Consider the following 26,754-nt stretch of genomic DNA (forward strand, 5'->3'; position numbering starts at 1 on the left):
GGTGGCCATCCGATTTCTAGTTGGTCTTTTGGATACTGAAATTGATTTCCTGCTAACTGTCCTTTTTTTCTTTCAATTTCTTTATCTATCTCTTTGAGAGTAACTTAACTCCCAACAGGTAGGGGACCTCGGACACTCACATAGTCTCCTCTTTAACATGTCAGATAAGGCTCTGTTGAAGGGTGCCTAGGGGACTAGAGAAAACAGAGACTGGAAAGTTAGACCCTTATCCTAAAGAGGATGACATTGGTCTTTGAGGTAGAATGTCTGATGAGCTTTATTTTGTACCATAGGGGTAGAAGAATTACATGGGGGATATAGATAGTTCTCTCAGCCATACAGCTGTTGGATGAGGTGAGGGTGTAACCTCCACTCCTGTATCTGTTTGGTCCTACTCCCTCCCTGTAAAATGGGACCCAACATTACCATTTTCATGTGATCTTGGCTTCACCCTCATCTCATGCTGCCTCCAGCATAGGATCTCCTTGACCTAACACCTTGTGCTTATCACATGTAATAGATTTCTTTCGGTTAGCTCAAAGTCTTAAGATTCTACGGATTCTCTCAAATTGTGGATGAATTCATTGTTAGATCATTGACCTTCCCTGATCTTAGAATCCATGAACAGAGTGGTTTCTGAAATCTCCTAGTGACTACTGTCACAAGGGGGCTTTTACAATTACATTTTTTGTGTGTGTGTTCTTGTCAGTTGTTGATACTTTCTCATTTGGTTTTTGTTTCCATTTTTATTTTGAGAAAGGATCTGACTGAGCTCCCCAGATTGACCTCAAAATCCCCAATCATCCTGCCTCAGGCTCTGCAGAGCTGAGGGGTTTCCTGCTTTTTGGAAAATGGCAATCTGAGTATGCCCATAGATGCCTCTCTACTCATCAGAACACTGGCTTATTCCTGACGCCCACTGGAACTGTAAGAACTTCCACACAAGCTCACAACACAGAAAAATGTAACATGAAAATAATTGTTTTGCTTGCCAAGTCTAAAGGCCTGTTACTAATGGAGAACGGGATCCTGGTTGTCAGTGACTCATATTCAAAAGTCATATAAGGGCTGAGTATGAGTTCAATGATAGAGCCCTTGTCTAGCATGCACAAAGCCCTGGGTTCAATTCCCTGCATTGATGTAAAGCATCATATAATGCTGACTGCTAACAAGGATATGAGCAAGCAGGAATATAGAATAGAACAGACATTATGGAAAGCAACATGCAACATTAAGTATGTGATCTAGTAGTCAAACTAAGGCTAGGTCCAAAAGAAATGATTAGGTCACTGATGAAAGAGGGCCATGAAAGACAAAGTTCAGCAATGCTATTTATGATGGAGCTAGAAGTGGTGCTGACTGGATGCCCATCACTAGGAATAACCATAAGTGGATAAGCAAAATGCTAGGGTATGTGGCCATCTAAAATAATGTATTAGATTTATGTACAAAGACAGAGTAGATGTTAAAGGTAGAGAATGAGCAGGTGTGGTGATACACATTTACTTCCAGCACTCAGGAGGCAGAAGCAGGGAGATCTCTGTGAGTTCAAGGTCAGCTTGGTCTATAAAGCAAGTTCCAGGACAGCTGGGACTACAATGAGAGACCCTGTCTTAAAAATAAATAAATAAGCTGGGCATTGGTGGCACACGCCTTTAATCCCAGCACTCGGGAGGCAGAGGCAGGTGGATCTCTGTGAGTTCGAGACCAGCCTGGTCTACAAGAGCTAGTTCCAAGACAGCCTCCAAAGCCACAGAGAAACTCTGTCTTGGAAAACCCCTAAATAAATAAACAAACAAATAAATAAAAAGGAAGGAAGGAAGGAAGAAGAGTAAGAGTAGTGTGATAAAAATGGGTATTTTCAGTATTACTTAATTAGGACTTCCTGCATCACAAAACAAGAAGCTGAATCTTCAGGGAAGTAGCAATAGTAGTGGGTGGTGGGAGAAACAGTGCTTTACTCAGCTGAAAGAGGAGGAGGAGCCACACACCGGGGAGCTGCTATCCTTAGTCTCTTTTACATGAGGTCCAGAGGCAATTAAATGAGGAAGGTAGGAAGGAGAAACTCTGGCTCGCAACCTAGGCAGAGTGGAAGTTGATGCCCTAGTGCTGTGTTCTGATCCTTTCCAGCCCCACACCTACCACAGGGCTGCAGGAGACAGAAGGGAGAGACACGATCTTTCTGTTAGAGACTGGGTACAAAGATGCAGGGGCGTTAGGACACAGTGGCAACATGCAGTTACACCCTACGCGGTGATCTGCCTCTAGAGCAGTGGTTCTTAACCTTCCTAAGGCTGTGACCCTTTAATACAGTTCCTTGTGCTGTAGTGACCCCCAAACCATAAAAGTATTTTTGTAGCTACTTCATAACTGTAATTTTGCTACTGTTACAAATCGTATTGTGGATATCTGATTGCAAAGGTCCCCTGTGAAAGGGACCTTCGACTCACCAAGAGGTCATGACCCACAGGTTGGGAGCCTCTGCTCTAGAGGCAAACCAACAGTTCAAGTTTTTCCATCTTTTACTCTTTGGATCCTTGGTTTTCTGTACACGGAGTATTGAAAACTCCATCCCAGGCCTTACTGTCTATGAGGCCCCCTCTTTGAAAGTCATCAGTAAAAATGCCATTTGGCAGATGGTGCTCAGAAATTACAAACTCCCTGTTTACTTGTGGCTTGAATATGGAAACAACCCATTGCCTGCTTGACCCATGACGAAGTACACCTGAGTTCTGATCCTAACTGACTTCCTGTTAGACAGAGGCAGGCACACACACTTTCTCTGGACCTTGAAGACATTCCTTTCTGGGTTTCTAAGGAAATGTGAGGGAAGGGACAGCAGATAAAGCTGACATGTTTGAAGGTGCGAGTTTAAGCCTGTTCTGCCATTCTTCAATGATTACTTATTCAGGATACTCTGAAGAAAGGGGAAAAAAAGGTAGAAGTAGAATTTGTGTGGGAACCACATGGCCATTAGTTCCAAAAGACCCCAATTAGAAAGCAAGACTATTCTTAAATAAAGTGGTCTTTTCATCAAAACATTTTTTTTTAAAGTTAGGAAAACACTGGAACTTCCTCCTTCCTGTTGTATATCCTGAAAATTCCATGTTGCCTCCAGGACATTTCATCTCTTCCTTAGCAGACATGGGTTTTATTGGATCCAAGACTGTGAAGGAATGGCACTTAGTGTGCTCTAACAGAGTGCAGAAAGGGTTTTGAATCCTAATGCTAGGACTGGGGAGAGGGCTTGCTATGTAAGCAGGAGGACCTGCAGATCCCTAACACTCATGTAAAAACTGGATGCACACCTCTAATCCTAGCACCGAGGAAGCAGAAACAGGCCAGCCATGGCTAGCCAGCTGAATTCAGGAGCTCTGGGTTCAGTGAGAGATCCTGTCTCAAAAAATAGGGTGGAGGGTGAGGATCACTGACATTGACCTCTGACCTCCACATGCATGTGGGTGTACATTAAGTGCATTCCCATAAACACACGCTCGTGCACATGCACACACACACACACACACACACACACACACACACACACACACACACACACACACACACATCCACTCGAACTCATACACACAAACAAAACTCTCTTCTCCCTCTCTCCCTCTCTCTCTCATGCTGAGCTGTGTACCCTCAACTGATTTTTTCAGAATGTTTGGGTGCATTCTCTCTGCTGGAGGGCAGAGGGATCTTCCTGCATGGAATTGGCATTCCATGGCACATCCTAGGGTCTGTGGTCAGATGGGCTGTTCCCTCTTCAAGGAAGATCCACTTCTCCATTGGCGATTGCTGCAGAAGGCCAGATGTTTCCCTTTAACCTCCTATTGGTTCTAATCTCCTTCAGTCTTTGATCCCAGCCCCACTTGAAAGTAACCTCTCATTTAGCTCCTCTTGGGTGGTCCTTGGCGGAGATTTAGTTGATTCTAACTTCTTGTACAGTCTTTCCCCGTGTGCTTCCATGGTAAACTTCTACCTTTCTAATTGCTAAGAGGAAAATTGTTAATCCCTTTGATTTAGAGAGTAGCATAATAGCCTTAAAATTGGCAACTTAATTGAAAAACTCAGAAATTGCTAACTTGTTTTGGTAGCATTTCCCACCCCATTCTTTCCTTCAATTTTTTCCCCAAAATAAGATTAAGTGAATTTTGTTATTTAAAAATGCCATTTCAACACACTATCTCCTTATCTCTCTATTCCAAGATTCTGTTTGGATTCCATGCATGGTCTTAAGTATTTTATTGATTGTTACAGATCTGTTTAATGGGTTATTATAGGAAACCGTCACTGGAAAGCAGAAGAGGTATGTGACATTGACTAATGGGACATAGAAACTCCCCCTGTCCCTGCTTTGCCATTATGTAGGAATAAACAAGTTAAATTGCTACTCTTAGATTCCAAGGCTTGTCTAGGCCACACATGTCAAATATCAGTGTGAGTTTAGAGACTGGGCTAGCCTACATTGCAACTGGTATGTATTAGTATTCTCTTGACTTCATTATCAAAACCTAACCAAGCAAGCTAATTTTTTGAAAGAGACCTCCAATTTTACTTTGGGTTCATAAAAGCAAATTCCTTTTTAAAATTCTGAGAATAGAAGGGTTTCTGGGTTTCTGGCATATTCTATTGATCTCACTTATGAATAGAGAAAAGGTCAAGGGTTTTGCTTATTTGTTTTCCATAGGCGCTTTAAATTTTCAAAGATTTGGAGACTTTCAAGGGACTTTTAAGAGACACTTAATTTGTTACAGATGCATTAGCATATTGAATTTATGTGAAAGAATGAATGCCAGGCGAAGGATATTGGGTTCATTATTTATTAGCAGAGCTAGTCAAAACTCCCCTGTTTTAACCAAGTGGTGGTTTGGCCCCTATTCAAGATGCCATCTCTTAATATTGCTGTCCCCAGCAATTAACGTACAATGAGAATGTGGGTGTATCTGTGTATAGACAATCATGTTGGAATCCAGATGATGTGGATACATCTTGGCTTTCTCCAAACTGGACATAGCACTTCCGAGTAATTATCTCAAAATATGTGTGCCTCCCATTTTTTTACCTCAAATGAAACTCATCAGTGAGGACTTCAAATTGTGCTGGGTCTGAGCCCTTCTCCCTGTCAGGCCTCTCCTCTCACCTTAGCCTCTGTGCTTTCTTTTCCTGGCACACAGGGACTCTTCCCAGTGCCTCTGACTCACCACACTTCCTCCTCCACCATGGAAAACCCAGTCTTCATGGTCTTAAGGAAGATCGGCCAGGCCCTGCCTCCTCAGAAAAGCCTCCCTTCATGACTACCTCACATCAGGTTAGGATGAGCTCTCATCCTGCTGTTTTCCTCACCCGGGTTTCAGCTGTGCACTTGCTATGTTTTATCTAACTGTCTTTTCACTCCCCTGTGAGAGCTCTGAGAACAGACAGAAGTGAGCTTGCCTACCCATGTGACTCTAGTGCTTAATAACTGGCCTTATGTTAAATGGCCAATAAACAAAGCCAAGATAGCTGAGCAGTCTGTGGACAACATGGATCCTGTAGACCTCAGTTATACAATTTGTCTGAATCTCAAGCCCTCAAGAAACCTTTGGGTCCTCCTCAGTTGCTACTCCAATGTGTTATCCAATAGAGAAAGAGAGAGAGAGAGAGAGAGAGAGAGAGAGAGAGAGAGAGAGAGAGAGAGAGAGTTTGGCCTGGTTGGATCAGAACCACAGTCCTATGGCATCAGTCATGCATGTTGCCAAACATAAAATTTTTTGTCTTCAGTGACGTGCAACAAATGGAAAACTAAACCTTATGGTGCCACGCCCAGGTTATCCACAATTCTTGTTGCCTTTTTAAACTTTGTTCAGCAGTAACTTCTGCAGGTCCAGTGTAGCCCTTGGAGACCCAACTGACACTGGGTCTAAGAATGGCTTTTGTTGATATTTATGAGTGTCTTTCACATAAACAATTGCTCCTGTCCCTGGAGCTTCCTATCAGATTATTTCTAGAAGAACCTCAAATTTTCCTTTCACATTGTCCATCATTTTAGGAAAATAAGACAGAATTTAACATTCAACTGGTGTTAGACAGTATTCTCATTTATTTTCACTATAGTTCATCACATTTTAATGAACATTCTCATTAAAAATGTGGTTTTAGGTGATTTAACTCAATAATTCAATTTTATTGTCTTCCATATTTGTCTGTATAGACTTTTCACTACTGAATTAAATAGGACTGACAACCTTTCAAAGTTTTGTTTTGCTTTATTTTTTTGAGACTCATCTTTCTGCTGGTAGCTGCTGAGTTCTTTCTTCTCTGTCCATCACCAGTCCAAATTAGAAACAAAAATTGGAAAAATCTCACACTTTCCAAATGAGTCCCGGTAGTAAGAAGATTTAAAAACAAAAAATAAAACCCATACACTGCATATGATAGTGCTTTCAAATGCTTTAAGCACAGGTATTAATACCTCTCAAAGGTTGGGCCTATTGATTTATAAAGTTAGATGTGAATAAAAACTAAAGATAAATAGTGTATCATTAAAAAGTGAAATAATATTATTTTGATTCATACTTGACAATTTTTCACAAGAATGTTAAGCTCTAACATAAATATATGGCCTCCCCAGCTGTTCAAATAGTATGATTAATTAAATGGATTCTGTCTGAAAACTAACACTGGCTCTTGTTCTCAAGTTGCAAATACGTCCCACATAAAGGAAAATATAAAAGCATTCCTCTGGTATCTACTACATTTGAAGTATAGAATTACTATTGCTGAATTTCCAAAGTATTTCACACGTGTATGTATGTATGGTATGTGTATGAATTTCACCTGTATGGAAATATGTCACTTGACAAACTCAGATATTCACTTTAAAGCCTAGAACCTATTAAAAGCAGCAAGACTTTCCAGAGGCCCAGATGGAGGCTGGTCAAAGTCCCTGCCACATAGCTCATGCATAAACACAGAAAGAACAACACCATAGACTTTCAGTGGCATGTTCCTCTTAGAATGTATTATCCAGAGGGCTAAGGACAAGGAAGGATGCATTAGTTATTTTTCTCATTGCTGTGTCAAAATACAGGACAAAAATATCTAGGGGAAGGAAGGGTTCCGGTGATTCCAAGTCTGAGGGTGTGGTCCATCATGGCAGGGAGGGAAAGGCTGCAGGAGCAGGAGGCAGCTGACCAGTGTGTGCAGTTAAGAAGCATAAAGCAGGAAATGCTGACGCTCACCTTGCTTTCTCCTTTTTATTCAATATGGGACTCCAGCCTATGGGAAGCAAGGGACCCCCAACTCATGGGAAGGTGATGCCAGCATTCAGGGTAGGCTCTCCCCTACACCTGCTGGAAATGCCCTTACAGGCAGTCTGGAGATTTATTTCCTAGGTGGTTCTAAAGCCAGTTTAGCTGACAATGAAGGTGAGCCCTCACCAAAGGTCATGAAAACCAATTCCCTTGGTATATTTGGGCTGATGAGTGGGAGTCCTTCCTTCACCAGTAGAGATTAGTAGTTGAAGAAAACTATTGAGAAGAAGCAGTGCCAGTCATGTTCTTCGGGGAACTCAATGTGAAAGATGCAGAGTCCACCAGAGTCCACTGGAAATCAAAGACAGTCATGAGACCGCACCAGGCCAGTTCTAAGGCATCAGTCCAAGCAACCAGTAAGAAACTTGCCAGTAAGCATCTGGATACCTAAGGAAAGCCCTGGGAGAATAAAGAAATCTAGAAGAAGTAAAATAGAAAGGATTTGGGAATTGTCTGGGTTTGGAGACAAAGCAGAAAAAAAAATCAAAGGTGTCTTTTAAGACTGAAATTCTCCTGGTGTACAGAATGAGTTCCAGGATAGCCAGAGCTGTTACATAGAGAAACCCTGTCTCAAAAAACAAAAACAACAACAAAAAGATTCATGGTTTCTGTAGCAAATTCTTAGAGCTATGGACAGAATTCAGAAAGTCAGGAGGAAAGGGAAGATGGGCATGGAGGAAGACAGTGCAGCTGAGTCTCCAGTGTGAGGTACATGTAAAACACCCAGAAGAGGTGTCTGAAAGATGTTAGGATGTTAGGAGTTGCATGGTCCCCAAAACCAGGCAAAACAAGCAGAATCCACAGTGGGCAATGTCTACTGAGTACCAGCAAAGCACATGGCTTTCTTCTGTAGAGTACTTACATATTTACTATACACTACACTTCTGTGGGACAAGCCCTGCCTTAATTCATTAAATCATTATTTAACTAGCTAAAACATTTTAAATAATATCTAATTATTATAGAAATTCAGAACATAAACATGGACAGTCAAGAGAAAAAAATAGGAACTGCTAAGCAAATAACCTTTTTGCCTTAAAACGAATGTTAATAGCAAATTAGAAGCAATTTAAATATACATTGGGAGGAAGTCAGGAGCTTATTCACAAAAGGAGAGAAAGTATCCAAAAAACCTACATAGTAGAATCAAGAATCCACACAATACGATAACAAGAAAACACAGTAAACCTTACAGCAATCTTGGCCTCTTTGGCTAAGAGTTAAAATATCCCAGCAGATGCTGATGTTAGCCTGATACCAATGGAGAGGTAAATGCTGGTTCATGTAATCTCTTAGGAAGGGAGAAAATCTAGATCCTCCAGTACTTAAAATCAAAGGGTTTGCACACTGGATTAAATTGTAATGTAATCAATAAAGTCAGCAGGACCACATGAATTATTCCATAATAGTTCCATGCTGTTGGGTTTCATATTATGTCTGTAACAAGCTAGGTGGCAGAGCTTCCTTCCCAGGCAAGCAGGGATTATGTACAGATGGAAATTCTATCAAAAGCGATTGATAGTGGAGTGGGTATGGTATTTCTGCACCTTAAAGGCTCCAGTGAAAAGGAAATTAGAATCAAATTCTGATAAGAGGTCTGGGTTGGATCCTGAAAGTAAAGGACCAAACTAGTCCATGAGAAATAGGTTAAAACAAACAAACAAACAAAACAACAAACCCCCTCAAAAATCCAAATCCAGATTTAAATGAGTAGGTTACATTAGAGAGTTGCTGACAAGATAGAATTTGAGAATAGTGACTAGGAAGATTCCAGAAGTAATGGGTTCTAGAGACATACAGCATTTGTAGGGGGGTGGCTGGAGTCAAACACAAAAATGAGGAGGAAATATGGTGCTCACTTATCTAAGCAAACAAATGAAAGTTAGTCTCAGTATTACAAGCAGAATAAATCACAAGAGTTTACAAAGAATGTGAGGAAAATTAAAGGAGGTGAGAAACATGTGTGTATGTATATACATGCTTATATGCACATGCATATGTATATGCTATAAATACAGATTAGGAATATATGCATACAAATATATCATAATATAAAATAGAATAAGATTAGCTTCTTTTCAGTGTTTGAAATGATCAAATGAAGGAGAAAGGAGTTCTTTCTTTAAACAGTTTTATTGGGGCTGGAGATATACTTTAGGGGATCAGTCAGTTGCCTAGCATGTGCAGGCTCTGCATGGTCCTCTCCAGCACTGCAAACACAATAACTAATGAAACAGCTTGATATATAGAAAACATACAGAGTCAATGTGCACAACTTGATACCCGATGGCAAGAGATGGCTCTTCTCCTTAGATTATGAACTGCAGGTGACCATTGTTACCACGTGTACTTGCCATTATATTGTAAGTCCCAGCTGGTTCAGTAAGGCAAGAGAGAAATACAAATGGCATTCAGACAAGAAGGGGAGAAGACAACACCTCATGGATAATGTTAAGCCCCAAGGGATCTACAAAACATGGCCAGGAACCAATAGGTAAGCTTAGCAAGGTGAAACTACAAGGTCAATGGTTCTCTAGGGTGATTGCTTTACCATATTTTAGCAATGAACGAGGGGAAACTGAACATTTAAAAATGTAACATTTATAGATAGAAGCTCTCAACTTATACCTCATAACTGGCCTAAAAATTCACCTAATATAAACCTGTAATATAGAGTTATAAAACTCTTGGAACCAAAGAGGAGAAAGTCTTCATGACCTTGAGTTAAGCAAAGCATTCTTAAATATTACCAACTGCACAGTCCAAAGCTGGCACAAAGCAAACTCAGTTTCATCAAAACTTAAAAGTTTGTTCTTTATGGGATATTGCAAAAGAGGTTAAAAGATAAATCTCAGACTTGTAGACGATATTAGGAAATGGAATATTTGACAAAGAACTTGAAACCAAAATACAGGGGAAACTAGAAAATTCAGCTATAGGAAAAGATATAATTCAATAAGATAGGCAAATGTCTTGAAGCAACACTCCACAGAAAGGGATATGAAGGTGGAAAATAAGCACGAGAGAGGATGCATTAGTCATTTGGGAAATGAAGATGAAAAGCAGAGCAGCTGCTGCCGTGTCTACCAGAAATAATATATATATATATATATATATATATATATATATATATATGACTAAAAATGACAATAATCAGATATAGCTCTCATATGAGTCCCAGCAATCTCACTTCTAGCCACCCAATATGAAAATTTGTTTTCTAGCAGACACTTCTACAGGAATGCTTAAAATAGCATTGTTCAGAACCACCAAAGACTAGAACCAACTTCAAATTACTTTAGTGGGTAGATAATCTACTCAGAAGCACAATGCTCATAGGTGCAAGTAACAGATGATTAATCCACACAACAGTAATGAGTCTCAGATTCACTGTGCTAATTGAAAGAACCCCCTTCCCCTGCCACACACACACACACATCAATCAGAAAACAACCCATCGACTTGTCTACAGGTTGGTTTTATGGGGATATATTCTCAATTGACATTTCTTTTCCCTCAAGTGTTGCTAGCTTGTGTCATGTTGACTAAAACCTAACCAACACAAGTGTGTTTGGGTCTTTAATGCTAGCTATAAGCTAAGATACCTCGGTTCTTCCCCACATGGTATCTTTTCCTGCAGGTTCATTCTGTCCCGCAGGATAATCCACATACACCTTCTTTATCAGGATTGCTTGATCATTTTACATAGTAGCCAGATTCTGAGAACAAAAGCTGCTTGGCCACTTAAGAACTGATTTCAGAAGTTCTAAAATTTCATTTCCTGTGTTAGCTTCCATTACTGTAACAAAATACTCGAGGCAATCAAGTTATAAAGAGGAACAGTTTTCAGTCTTTAATCAGCTGACTCTGTTGCTTTTGGGTCAGTGTTAAGGCAGCACATCATGGTGGAGAGCACCAGAACAAAGGTGCTCACCTAATGGCATGATATGAAACACTAAGGAAGGGTCTTTCATGGACATAGTCCCAAAGACTGGATTTTCTCCCATCAGACCCTACATTCTAAATGTTGCATCACTTCTCTTTAATACCATGGGTTGGAGAACAACCTTTAACCTGTGGGTCTTTGAAAGACAACTAAACAAACCACAAGACTTATTGTGGTTTGAATGAGAATGGGCCCCATAGACTCATATCTTGAATACTTGGTCTCCAGGTGGTAGAACTGTTTGGGAAGGATTAGGAGGTATGGCCTTGTTAGAGAAGATCTGCACTAGAGGCAGGCTTTGAGGTTTCAAAAGACTGGCACAACTCCCAATGTGCTCTTTCTCTGCCTCCAGTTTGAAAATCAAGATGTGAGCTCCCAGCTATTCCTGCTGCCATGCGTTTATTCTGCCATCATACCCTCTAGCCCTCTGAAACCATAAACTCTATGAAATGCTTTCTTTTATAAGTTGCCTTGGTCAAGGTGTTTTGTCATAGCAATAGGAAAGTAACAATGATGCTATCTTATACAGATAAAGTGGAATTTAAATGGCCTCTATTATTTGGTGGGAACAAAATCTCTTTACATAAAACACATGAGAGTTCTTGGCAGAGGCTGTAGGGACCATTATGGGAAGCAATATAAATAGTCCTAGAAGAGTAACAGCATATGTAAAGCCCCCAACTAAATGCATTAAAATGAAACCAAAAGAAAGACAGATAGCTACTGTGCCTGATAATAAATAAGAAAATTTGAGATAGATGAGGTTGGTGAAGAAGGTAGAGTAAGATTAGGTGGGTCACGAGGGCTACTGTGGTGAGTGTGTTTTTAATAGAAGGATAGTAAGGAGACATTGAGGATTTCAAAGGGAAATGATATGTTATGATTTGTCTTTTCAAATGGTGGTATTGACTATTGCTGAATTACAATATTTACTAATTAGCAGCCTGAACATGAATACTATGGTACCAAGGATATATCTCATTGCAGTTAAAGGTGAAAACATTCAAGTCACATATCTGTGTACATACATCTCACTCACTCCATGTTTGAGGCACTACCATGTTAGTGTGTGTTGGGTACTAACACAATGTAATTGTTAAATGAATTCTTTTTCAGTCCAGTGAAACTAAGAACAAAGTTTGAATGTCCTTAGGAGATACAATTATTTTTTTACTCATCTACTAGTCAGTTTCTGAAACTATACCACAGTTGATTGTGTTTTAAGTTGGGACTAAGAGAGTAAGTATACTTCATGAGACAAGGTATTTGCAGGCTATGAAGGGTACACTGTGGAGGACTGTGCCTTTAACTACATGGACTGGGAGAGATGGAAGGATGATAGGGGAACCGCTGGTACACTGAGTTCTCAGTAGGGTGGTACTGTGCAAATGACAATCCATAATACGTGTGGGTGTAAAAGCAACCCTAAAGATATGATGAAAGTCAAGATCTTGTCAGAAGCATACCTGCAATATGTTAGACATGTCTCTTCTCAGGAATAAAAATTACTATAATTCAATAAGCATTTCTTAGTGATGAACATTGTCGGAATCTGTGGCACACCTGGTAGAAATATTAATATAAGGTGTTACAGAGAAAAAATTGAGGGACAGAAAGAAGAAGATGGGATTCTGGGTCCATCGTGGCTATTGCCCTGGTATAGAAAGTCAAGTTATTTGCCCTTTAGGGACATGTGCTTTCTGATCACACACATACTGCTTCTGGCTGTGACATCAGACTGTAGAATTTACAATCTCCAACAGCTGTGAACAAAACTTGCAACAATAAAAATGAGGAAATGGATTTCTAGTCAATTCAATTCTATCAATGGTTGTGGAAAGCAAATAGTTCGATTTTCTGAAGTCAAAGTTATCGAGAGCCTGACTGTAAGGCATGGATTAAAAAGGCTTGCTTTCTACTTTGTTCTCATCTACTGGACTAGGATGGTTGTGATTTTCATTATAAACTGAAGCATTTTACAAAAAGATTCTATTTTCATTTGTGCTGATGGATGTCTGTGGCTGTTGACATTGAATCCCTCCTGGAATTATGATGGAAGCATACATGTTAAGAGAATGAACTTGAATGAAACACTCTGCTACTGAAAGCACGATTGTTTGGTAAAGATAAATGAAGATCACCCAACAGCTAAGTGAAGGAAAATCCATCAGTAGCTCTCTTCACTACCTACAGTTATTAACAACTTCAGGATGAAACATATGGATATTATTTGCATGCCGTTTGCCTCATTTTCCCAAGTCCGTCCTGTAGAAACAATAGGTTATGAAATAAAACATATTTCAAATCTATGTTGAGATCTTTTTCAGTGACCAGGAGAATTATCTTGTTAACCTATTGCCTTACATACCTGTAGAAGCTGCAACTACTCTCATCTTGGTGCTAAATGTAGGTTTAGAATTATTACTTACATACCATGAATAAATGCATGAAATGGAAGTCACTTACAATATACCTAGTTACATTAACTGTGATTTTGGATCAGTGTGAGGACAATCTGAGGCAGAGTGATCATGTTGGACCTGATCCTTGTCCCTATGTTTCTTCTAGTCTAACCAGGTAGATAAAGAACAGGTACTTAGGAGCATGAATGCAACAAAAGGCAAAAGCAGAGAGCTGGGGCATGCCAACAGGCATTGTTCTGGAACTCATCAGTCCTTGGGGACAAAGGGGAGAGCAAGCAGAATAGAGGCCTATTAAATAGTGGTCAGATTTTGTGCCTAAAAAGTAAGCTTGAAATCCTTAGGAGTTCTTGTGTGGTGGTCTTTGTGCTTATGGTGTATCTTCAACTTCATCCTAAATCTATCCTAGGAGATGACTCAAAATGAGGGCTGGAGCCATTAAGGCTTCATCTGTTGGGTTATTGAGTTATATATATGGCCAACAACTCAAAAAATTGTGCCTATATGAAAAAAAAAAAAAACCAGTCAAAACTTTGGACCACTGTGTCTCAGGTGAGTTTCCGGGCTGGAATGTGGAAGGTTCAGGTCCTGAGGACATAGATGTCCTGAATTTGGGAATCTCCCAGAGCTACTATGCCTCTGTGTTGTGGACCCTGATTTGTAGTTTTTCGATGTAGCTAAGATTCTAAGTGTAGTGTTTCCTGAGCTCTACAAGTTGTTCAACTGAATTGCTGGTCCTGGAGGAGACATGGAAATCCCAGGATTGGTAGCTGCTTAATCAGAAATGCAGGTGGCCTGGTAATCTCCGAGCTTACAGCTGGTGTCCAAAGGGAGGGCAGCCTCATGGAGGACTGTACTCAGGACCTGTGGGATTTGACCTGGATGAGTACTTATTGCAAGAATTACATTGCAAAGCTCATAATAGGAAATCTGGCTGTATTGACAAAATTGAGTCAGACTAGGGTCAGAGGTTAGGAATGGGGATAGGAAATGAGGTGGGGTGGGGCAGACAGACTCAGAAGCCAAGCGTTAGACTTGGAGAGAGAACATTAAAGAACAATACTAGCTAATGCATATTAAATGTCTGGGCTCTTTCAGAGAGCGTTTTTTGTAGGTATCACCCCTGTAGATATAGGCTGCATTATCTTATTCACGGGTAATAAAAGTAAACACAAACCACAATAAATCAACCAACCTTGACTCTTGGCTCACCTGAAATTTGCTAACTCCATTGACCTTGGAAAATTTGCAACTTTTCAGGACCTTGGTTTCCTTGGTTTCAGGGTAACTTGGGTGACTTCCCATCTATGAGGTTTTGTGATTCTATATGGTTAACATGTGTTCTGGAAAGTAATAGGCTATTAAAGTAGTCTCTAAAAGCAAAGTTGACTTGGATGTTCATCTATGTTTTGAACAAATATTTAAATATCTGCCAAATGCCACCTGCTAGGCTAGGCTTTGAAGAACTGGGGATAATAGGATGTGCACAGTTTCCTCTTAAGAGGATGAAGCTAACAGTCATCCCTTTAATACTGCAGCATTGGCGTTATTCACTTCGTATTTCAAAAGAGATTGCAACGAAGTAAGCAACCTGCAGGGACGGGCTAGATCAAAGAGGTAGCAGATTATCTGCATGGGAGTGGAAGGGGCTGGGGATGAGCCTTGTCTTGCTGCTAGGAGAATGGAAAGTGAGTGGTGAAGGAACGCAATGGGCTGTGAGAGTCCAGTGGCTTTTGGCAGGCGGAAATGATCACGTGGAACAAGTTCCAACAGCAGGATGCATGAGAACATTACACACAAGTAAAAAGGGGGAGAAGTCATGACCCCCTCACGTATAAGGAAGTGTGTACAGGCCTAGGACAGCAGACCAAAAGAATTGGGATAGAGAGTTTAAGAAAGAAAGATGTGAAGGACTAGATAAGATAACATTAAACATGAATAAAGGGTAGACCGCTGTTGACAAATGGATCTCCAGAGCCACTGGGGGCATTTTGTGTTCATACAGATTTTACCCTACATGTCTCAGGCAGACTGTCTAAGGAAGGGAACTTTAGGGAGAGGCCTCCGGGAAAATTCTGGTACTTGGCTGAGTTTGAGAACCTCTGGTTTATCCAATTGTCAAAAGATGGTGGCTGCTAAAGACAGAGGGACCCAGCTGCTATCTACAATTACAATTACTCTTTTGTTGTACAACTATACTGACATAACATTGTTCTTACAGATGAATCAGTTTAGTTTCTACAGTGGTGGATTTATAGAGTCTTGTGTTTGTCTTTTCCCATCTGTGAATTTTTATCTTCAGCTCTTTTGTTGGCATCTGAAATCTTGGTTAGCTGGAAGGTAATATGTGATTTTTTTTTCTTTTATCTTTTCTCTTTTTCTTTTTTGGGGGTGTGGGTGGGAGGCCAGCTCTGCCTTATACAGTAAAATTGGTTGGGTGATGTTGGTGAAATCTCAAGGATGGGAGGTAAATTTTAACCATTGAAATCATTTGAGCTAACCAAATCAACAATAAATCACAAACTCCAGATTTTTGTTTAAAGGGGAGGAGACCAAGCCAGTGGATGTGCAAATTAGCCAGGCCACGACTTGCTGGCTCTCGTTCACTTTGTAAACAAAAGCAGGCCTGAATTCAATCAAACATTACTTGTTAAAGTAAACTAGCAAAGAGCTGGTGAAAATTAAAGTAGAGCAGAAGATGGTTTCAATAATTTCACCCTCCAGCTTTAAGCTAAAAAAGAAAAAAAATACTGCTACCCATCCCTCTCTTCCGTGGGGCATGTCCTTCCTCTCAAAACATTTTCACGAACATTAAACAGCATCTCAGTGGGTAATTCATGTATTTGCAAATGCTACCTGTAGTGCTGGGTAAATGGCTGTGTGAAGCTGCTCTGGAACACTGCATCTGTGGTTTGGTGATCTGTTGCTAGGCTTTTAGAGGCTGCTTCAAGGAGAGAACAGGGACTCAGTAGGTTAGCTAGCTGAAGGTCTAATTGATTGACAAATAGCGAGGACCTGGTATGCTGCACTTGTTTGAAGTGACACTGGGAGATTGGTTATTTCTAGACTCTTCGCTTTGGCCTTTAATCTATGGAGCGCTCTTGCGTCCCCGCCCCCCCCCCTTCAAACTGAACAATGCCTGAAGGTTTTTTTGCTCTACGGACTGAAAAATAAGTGGACCATGGCTCCCCGCACCTGAGATAAAGTATTCTGCTGAGATGACAGGCTTGAAGTTTTGACTCTCAGAGAAGAGCAGCAGGGGCACTGCCTAAACCCCCAAGGGAGGCAAGTCCCCTCAGGAGGCAAGTCCTCACAGTCCAGGCTTTAACCTATAAGTGACTGGGCCATGTATGTAGAATTGAACTTGGGTAGTGTGTTAGGAAGCGGTTCACGAAGAGACCCAGAGTTTTTCTAAGTGTTTGGAGAATAGGTGTAGCTGCCCAGCTGTCTCCCTGGGCCCACCTGAAGCAAGCCTGAGACACCTTCTACCTGTGAGCTCGAGTGGCATTCTGGAACCTCAAGACATGTTGATTCATTTCAGGACTGGCTTGTCTATGATGAAATTCTACCCAGAGAATCCTCCCAGATCTCCTGAATTTTTTTTTCTGCATTGTTGACAACCAGGCAGACATGAAATATATTTAGCCTGAAAGACAGCACACAATATGTGATAGCAGTGTAAAGCAGGAGTGTAAGCAAGCCACTTGCAGGTGCAAAGCAACACAAGTGAACCCAGAGCAATGGACTCTAGGAGGCAAACCTTTGCTTGGCCTCCTTGAACCAACCAATGGCATTGAGGAATGGCCCAGGAGACCACGGGCTGCAGCTTCTTGGCCTGGGCTTGTACTCAGGTGTATCAGCTGGTTGTAAAATAATCGATTTGGAATGAATATAGAAAAGCTGCCTACCAAGCCTGCCTCCTCTGAGCTTTTACACACCTGAAGAGGGTTCACGCAATGCTTAGTGATGGCTGGGAAGTAAAATAATTACCAATTGATTGTTAATATCTACCTGTTGTTATAGGTCTATGTAGAGAGAGTGAACTGGAGGAACTGTCTGCAATTCCTTTTGGTTCTGAGAGGGCTTCTTTCCATGCTATCATGGGAGTAGAAACCGCGAGGCCCATCCTTTTAGATATCACCATGGATGGGAAGGATCTATCTCTTTTATCCTTGATCTTGAAGGTGATGGCTCTGTTTTGAGAACCCCCAAATTGTCATCTCCCATCCTGGTACTTTGGCCCAACAGTTAGTAAAGTGATGATTCTGGGAAAAAGTATCTAGCCTCCCATTCTCCTAGCAAAGGGAAGGAAAGTGGCTTGTGGGTACCCTTCCCTTGACGCCTGCCTTCTCGGGGAGGTCAGGACCTGGGAGTTTTCCTGTGTTAAACCTCAGTTTTCACTCTTCTGTGTCTATCCCATTGCCAAGAGACTCAGAACATCACTTTTTCTAACATACATTGTTTGTCTGAAAACACACCTGGAGAACTGCCCAGTTTGGAAATGACTTAAATTACAGAAGAAGCACAGCTGTCTCTAACAGCACTCGAAGTTCATGCAATGAGCCTACAATTTATTGAGTAGGATTAGATGCTTATTGCCTATGACACTTTAAATACCATTACATTGAAGTTTATACAAGAAAGTCCAAGTTTAAAACTGGGATCTTAGCAGTAACAGCTGGGCCATTTGTTTATGTGATGGGCAGGAAAGGGAGACTTCTGAAATCTTTGTGTTTGGCTTCAGGATTCTGCTTGGGCGGGGGCAGGAGAATGCAGCTCATTTCAGATTGTCAAGCTGCACCGGCCAGCGCCAGCTAATTCGTCCCTCATGTGAAGACCTCTGCCAAGCTTCCTCTTGTATCCTCTTGTTCCCTCACACCTGACAAAGCCATGCTTGAAATACTGTAGCCCACCTCAATGACTGCAAGGGCTCTCTGTCGCTAGCTAGCTCACAGCTCTCTCCCCCAGGCGGCTCACATTCCGCGTTTTGTTTCTAGCATGAAAGACTTTGTTTTAAATCATAATAGCAACCAGGCTGTAGTCACATTAGAGCGCACATGGAGAACTCGCACGAAGTCATGTGTTTTGGATTTGACATTCTGATTTATGGTTGTGTGCTCCAGTTACACAGCTGCGAGCTCATTTTCCGACAAAGATGTTTTCTATTTTTCTATTACTCTGCTTCACCCCGTCTTTATGTTGGGGAAAATGAAAGCCACCAGGTGAAGTCATAACAGAAGTACAAATGTTTTTGTGTTTGGGTTGGAGAGCGTAATAAATAGTGATACCAGCATTCCAAACAGAGCTTGTTATTTTTGAATAAAAGTATGAAGGGAGTTGCTTACTTAATGTAATCACAAGTTAAAGAGATCCATGGGAATTTGTTTGTCCAACCTAGAATCAGCGTACAAACTTTCTGTACCCATCTCCTGATACCAATTTCCCAGAGAGAAAATGAATGGTAATACTCCATTTTAGATATGTAAGTGAACCCAGCTTCCTCTTTAGAATGCTTATTTTCCAAGCCCAAGAGGTTCAACATCGGGAACTTGTAAAGGCAGCCATTGCCAACCTGTTCCTCATGGAAATGAAGGAGGTGAAGTAAAGACATACGGTCATACAAGTGGTTAGGGGCAGACCTCCGACAATACCTCCGATTTCTTTCCTCGTCACCTAGTTCATTCCTGCCATCTAAATGCAAGCTGAGTGGCACTTTCCATAATCAAATGGGTATCTCTATAAAGAACATTCTAAAGGAGAGTTCTATTAATGGGAAGGAAGAAGACCCATTCTACTGTTGGGCACGTCCTCATTTATAATCATTTGTTGTTGTTACATGTGGTGAAAACTAAGCCCTACTCCGGGCTCACCAGTATACATCACATGATAATCTACCTTGGTTTCATTCTTGAGGGATATGACCAGCAAGAAACTATACCAATTTTGGACACATATGGATCAAGACTTACACATTATATTTTTTACAGCACTTAAATTAACCCAATAACTATAGTATTGGCAATTCAACACACTCTTGGTGAAGAAATAAGCATTAGCTACATAGAAAATTTATGCATACTTAGCATAAAAACATACCTGGTCTAAGCCATGTGACTGACATGAGTATCTCAGTGACAACAGGAAGAATCCTAGAATTATGTTCCTAGGATCATTAGTATTTTGGTGCCTATTTTCCTGTTATATAGATTCAGACTTGTAAAAAATGTTTATTTATTTTTTCTGAAATTCTATTTGTGTGTGTGTGTTGCATGTGTGCATTGGTGTGGGTGTGCCCATGTGTGCATGCAAGGTGTATGAGAAGATGTGTGAGTACACACAAGGAGCCAGAGGTTAACATCGGTGTCTTCCTCCACTACTCTTTGACTTATTTATTTATTTATTTTTAGACAAAGGCTCTGGCAGAACCCTGCAGCTCATTGATTGCCTAGGCTGGCTGGCCAATGAGCATCTCCTTTGAACATGCTATGCTGAGCGTATAAAGAATTAGTAGCTACTTTTTCTTTCCTTTGGTTTTTTTTTTTTTGTCCTCCTCTATTTCTTCTTTCCTTTCCCCCATCCCCCACATTCCTTTCTCTCCCCCCCCTTCTTTGTTTCAAGGGGAAAACCTAGACCTTCTAGGGAAGTTGACATCAAGACACAATGGAGGACAGAGAGAAATTCCTTTGGCATGAGCTAGACTATTGAGTTCAGGTTCTGTTGATGGCAATCTCACTTTAGTCAAGTGAACATTTTTTTAAAAAAGCTCCTTCTGGGGTTATTTTGCATGTGGCAGAGAGGGTTGAGAAGTGGAAAGGCAGACACTGCTCAGTGTGACCACAATTCTCAAGACACCTTAGGCACCCTTAGGCACCTGAACCTTTGTGGGAACTCCTCTATCTCCACATGAGGATTTGTGTAGTGACTGATAAAATGACAGCCATATTGGAGCTCATGCACCATACAGTGACAAAGATGCCTAGATGGCTAGAGTATGGAATAGGAAGATCATTTGGCAGATGCTGTGAGAGGATGCTGTGAAATGTGTCTTTGGCTGACAAGATAAACTAGGACAAGATGATGTTGATTAGTAATTTATAATTCCCATTCTGAAGTATTTTTTATCAGAATACTTATATAAAGAACTTTAGAGTTTGTCTAGTTCTTTCCATTTAATATTTTAAAAGAAGCCTGTTATTAATGTTTTTAAAATATACTTATTTGTGTGTGGGGGTGTGTGCATTTGCCACCACAAATATATGGAGATGAGGACAAGCAATGGAATCTATTTTCTCTTTCCATGTAAGTGACAGTGGATGTGAGATGGGGGGGGGGACATCCTCATACCTTTACTGATATTATACACTGATCAGAGGGAGCTCAGCAAGGAGCTAAGGAGCCTTATTCCTAGGGCCCTATATTTGTGTATCTCTTCCAAGGATGTAGGGTGGATTCTAGGTAATTTGATGTCTAACTTTCTATTTGTCTTCCCAAGGGCTTCCCAAAGTGCATAAGCCTCAGGCTTCATTAACACAGGTGATAGATAGCGTGGCTTCTGTGCCTTTCTGAACACAGAAGCAAGGAAAAACAAAATTCACATAGCTTGACCCTCCACTCATGGGGACCTTACCAGGAAAAGAGTTCAACACCTCTGCTTCCCATGGGCGGAGAACACAGCATTTCAGAACAGTATCTGCTACTCCCATTAGAGTCAAAGAAGTGAGGTGCTGGGAAGTCATTCCTGGTTAGTAAGCAGAGCCATGGGGCTGTTCAATCAAACAGTCAGGAGTCCTGCAGTTCATCATCAGTCCTTGGAAGTGGGGAATGATCACAAAGAGTTAAGTGGAGCATGTAAACATGATATGACCAAGTAAAGAACCCATGCAAACAGGAATGAAATGAGTGTAACCAGGCAAGGCTGTGGCTGCATCTTCAGCAAGCTCTGCAAATGTCCATGTTGGATTTCATGGAAAGGCTTGCAGTTGACAGCACTGACTCTGCACATCCTTTGCAAAAGCAGCTTCAGGCTAACTGTGCCACACAACCCATCTTTCCTGAAGCCCTTAGTTGTTGATGGAGATAGGAAGTATGCAAATAAAGGCATACTACCAACTTTCAACTTTGGAAAGCAATTACAATGTAAGTCCTACAACTTCTAAGCTCATCCATGTATATTAAAACTCTTTTCATATCAGTACCTATAGTGTATCTTATCTGCATATTACCTGTATATTACATATTATCTGTATCTGCCTATTATCCTATGGCTTGAATATATAAATATTTACTTAGTCATCTATTGATGCAACTATTGCTATTGCATTCAGTGCTGTTATGAATATTTTATGTGTTCACTGTTTACTTGTGTCTGGATTTCCCTAGACAGATTATGAAACAGTGAGATTGAATTTAATAGAATTTGCATTGTAATGGATGCTGTCTGTTTGCACTCCAAAGCAACTGCCCTGAGGTACATGTGACAGCACCTAGTGCCCTACCGGGATGTTAATATGCACTATTCTTGATTCTTTTGGGTAAATGTCTTAGTATCTTTATAAGGACATTCAATAAAATAATCATAAATATTTGAAATTGAAGTATTTACATGTTAGCTAGTATGTCAAGTTTCTGGAGCCCAGAGTTGACTGAATAAGGTAAACAGCCCTTCGGAGATGTAACATGGCCATGAGTATTTCTGTTTGAATGGACTTTATGTTACAGTCACATCAGAGGTTGGCTCTACTTCAATACTGTGGGAAGAGTAGAGAGATACCTACCTACCTACCTACCTGCCTACCTACCTACCTACCTACCTCATCCGCTCACTCATTTAAATACTCTTACCAGATCTAAATTAAAACCGTTACTTTTCACACATCTTTTTAGCAGCTACTGTAGCCTTTCTGGGTTAAATGGTAAGTTAGATGTGATTCTGACCTTTGGGTATTTCAACATTTATGCTCACTGATGGGCTGAATAATGATGATAACACAACAGTTACCTCACAAGAGGCAAATGGCATATACACTAAGATAGCCCAGAAACTTTAGGGAGAGAATTCTAAATGGCAGTTCAGAGCAGACTTCAGAGCAGATCTCTGGGAAGACCTTAAAAGTCTACAGCTCATGAGTGACCATGGAAGGAGAAATACTTTAAAGACACAGGCTGGGGGGCTAACCTGTCCTATCAGCCTGGGGAGCAGCTGGTCTAGGATGGACATTGTGCTGACCAGATTTGCCACTGCTAACTGTAGAACCTCTCAGCTTGCTCATTTAAAACAAATGATCTCATCCTTCACCCAGTGACTGGAATTAAAGTATCTGGAGTGGGTGGCCTAGAGGGTTCCATTTTTAACAGTGTCTCCAAGATTTAATAGTTCTCAAAATTTCCTAAATTTAAAAAAAATGCTCTTTTAGGCAGTGGCGAGCCTTTTAAGAACCTTGGACTCTTCTTGGAGGAGACTAAACAGCATCAGAATCAACTGTTTAGAGAACAGTGTGCAAGAGGTTGGAGAAAAGAAAGGGAAATGACACTGAATAAAAGTTCTGCTGGCTAGATGCCCTTGGGACATACTGTCCTGGGGACTGCCCTACCACCAGGATGTGAGCTGCTCAGAGCAACCTTGTCAAAAGCAGGGATGCATTAGGACTATTTAAAACCAGTATTAGCCTTAGTGCCCTTTGAAAGAGGCATAATTAGGAATGTAAAAGCCAGGTTACCTCTGATTAGTGAGGAACAGAGAGAAGGGCGAGTCCATTAGAAGCTACTTGTAAGACATTCACACTTTTACAAAGTTGCTTTGATGACTTTGAAGGGGACAGGATGGGGAGAAAGCCAGCAAAACCAGTTCCTACTTCAAAGACCCATTACAGTGTTTATCTTTCTAGGGCAATACACTTAATGTTTTGAGTAGCACTAAAAGGAGTTTTCAATTTGAATATGACTGATTTGGCCATTTGCAGGTAAGTTTGGGTGGAAGATTTACTCCATATTATGAGTCAATTAATAGTTTTGAGTTCTTTGAATTTGCCTCCCCATATTTATGTTTTTATTTACATAATTCCATATACTTGTATGCACTTTTAAATATATTAGGGCTGTCATAGCTAATGCTATTAGGAGGTGGCTGTGATAAGAGCCCTTTATTCCCTATTTGGAAATGAAACAAGGCTAGTGGCTTCCTTTAGCAATACTAGAAACCAGATTTTCCAAGTCCTAAGCCAGGATTCATCTTTGAAACTACATGAAGAAAATTAAAATATGGTGGAGATGCACTTAGGTGAGAGCAACAATTGTGTCCTGCAGTATTTGGAGAAATACCGCTGCCTGGGGTGGGGGTGGGGAGCCACACACAGAGGATTTTGTCTGTCAGAGAAGGACATGGTTCAATAGGAAGAGGCCCACTGCTGGACAAGCGTAAGAACCTCCCTGCTGAGAGACCTTTAAGTTGGATTTTACTGCTGCTATCACACACTGAAGTACAGGATGCGTTCCCGTTCTAGAACACTGTCCTATGAACACAATAGCCATTGCCATTGTCATCAGAGCAGCTGTGACAGTTTACAAGAGAACCTCAAGACCAGGCCTGCTGATGCTCCATCATCCAGGAAGGGAAGGGGAGGGTCATCAGCCCTCCCTCCTACACCTTCCTCCAGCTAAACATAATTCTGCCTAAAGCTTACACCCTTAGCTCTTGTTTTCAGGTTTAAACTCTTGGTCTCAGGAGGTGGTAAGAGCATGGTATGGGTTAGCCGAAGTGGGGACGAGACACTTTATCTATGTAGCTATGAGTTGGAGTGAGACTTTTAGGTGGCATGGCTTCTTTGGCGGTCACCTGAGATCCTGTAAGTAACTCACGCTCCACAGCATAAGCTCAACTCAGTGGTTTGTCAAGTTGGACTTCGATGGCATCGTACTTTGGTGTGTTGTTGGTGCTGTGCTCCATCTGGGGTGACCTGAGCTTGCACGCATCTCCCCAGGTACAGTTTTGGCAACACTTCCCTGTTTTTCAGTAGGGGACAAATATTAGGTAGAAGGCCATGAGCGGTCACAGAAAGATGTTGTTAGTCGGCAAAGGGCTTAAGAGAGCGTCAAAGGAGAAATTATTTGCAGTAGGCCAACTCCAAGATACCATAAAGGAACCAGGAGCTGAACATGTATGATCTTCCCACTAAGAGCCCAGTGAGCTCTGTTTTGTGTTTACACTTGGAAACTGGAGGGTCAGGGGGATCCGGGAGATTTAATGTTATAAAGGTGGTCTCTTGGAGACGCTTTGAATTTACATTTGCAAGCTGCTTAAAACTACATTCTAAACTAAGAAGAGATATAGAGGGAAATAAGTGTGGTGGCAGCCCACCACTAGAAGGGGAATTCATGTCTGGAGCCATATACAGGGCTTATACCTGTGCGTGCATCAGTTGTATAGTTCTAGATTTAATAACATCAAGTACTACCATCAGCACCTTGATATCTTCAAAATGCTCTTGCCTCTTTTGTTAAACCAATCTAAACAGTCATGTAGACATTGCTTCTGGTTCCAAACTCATACATGAAATCAGATGGTGAGTGTTTGGTGATTTCAACCTGTTGGCATTTCTTTGGCGCCAGACTGGTGCCAGTTTCCCAGTGTTGGTAGCAGGAGCCACTCTGGGATGGACGGACTGCCTATCACACACACAGGTCTCAATCTGCCCTGCTTGGTCTAGCAGCTCTTTTTGGCCCTTTGGAGATCATAACCTTCATCTCTTGGCCCCAAATCGACTTTGATTAATCACCAAACCCCATCCTCCAGTAATTTCATTGGGAGAAGACATTGTGGTTTTCTGTTCTACTTACCCAGGAGCATGTATCACTTTAGATGTCATTAAATAAGAACCATGTTTCCCCAGAAAGCTGGCTGAGGCAGTTAGTATGAAAATGTGCTTTCTATGACTGAAGTTCTTGCTGATTGGAGAACAATACAAAAGGAGGGTTTAAAATTCCATCCTCTTTTGTTTCCTACCTTTAAATCTCACTTGTCATAAAGTATTCCCCAGGTAATAAATGGATTTATATATGAAGGGAAGTTCATAACAATATCTTTTATTACTTGAGTAAAACAAAGTGTGTGTGTGTGTGTGTGTGTGTGTGTGTGTGTGTGTGTGTGTGTGTGTGTGTTGTTTTAGTCTGCATGTTGCAGGATGGGGGAAATTAAAACCAGAGCATGGCTTCATAGAGCAGCTATGATTTGCTTTTTAGAGATATTTGTCTAGGAAATAAATCTTAAGAATCAATATTAATCTCTAAAGAACTCCTAGGGTTTTTAATGAATGTGCAAACACAGTTAACTTTTGCTTTTGTTTTTAATAAAACCGAGGAGGAAGAATAAAGAGAGTGAGGCTCATGCAAAGCCTTACAAAATTAGCATAAAAAGAAACAAGTTGGCCAAGAGGAAGACTTCAATACCTCCCCAACTGACCAAAACATACTTGCACTAGTGTCCAAAGGTGACCACAGAACTGTATGTAACAGGATCCAAGGACAAACTACTGACCTATCTGGCAACGACGCATCCCTGAGTCTTCCGTTTTATACTCAGAATTTTGTTTTAATTATAAAAGAGGTTCTTTATAAAACATTTTAAAAAGACACAAAGGAGAAAATGTCCTGCTCTACCCCTGTGGACATTTTGTTGCAGTTCATTCCTTTTTATTTTTATTTGTGTGTTTGTGTGTTTGTGCCCATATGTGCCCATGTGGAGGCCAGAAGCACTAAGTGCTTCCCTCTAGCACTCCCCACCCTGATTTTCAGGGATAAGGTCTCCCAGTGCACCTGAAGCTCTTTGGCTGCTCACTAAAGACCAGGGCTCCCTTGGCTGGGATTCTGGGCACCACATCTGCCTTTTCACCTGGGTGCTGGAGATGCAAACTCAGGTGCTCATGCTCTCTCAACGAGCACTTCGCTAACTAAGCCATTTCCCCAGCCCACTTGAAGACGTAAAAAAAAAGGTTTATGGGTGTTTTGCTTGGATGCATGTCTATGCACCATGTGCATGCCTGATGCCAGCAGAGGCTAGAGGAGAGCCTCAGATCCCCTGGGACTGGAATTACAGGCACTT

Source organism: Cricetulus griseus (genome assembly GCF_003668045.3).
Source record: "Cricetulus griseus strain 17A/GY chromosome 1 unlocalized genomic scaffold, alternate assembly CriGri-PICRH-1.0 chr1_1, whole genome shotgun sequence".
Taxonomy (NCBI): domain Eukaryota; kingdom Metazoa; phylum Chordata; class Mammalia; order Rodentia; family Cricetidae; genus Cricetulus; species Cricetulus griseus.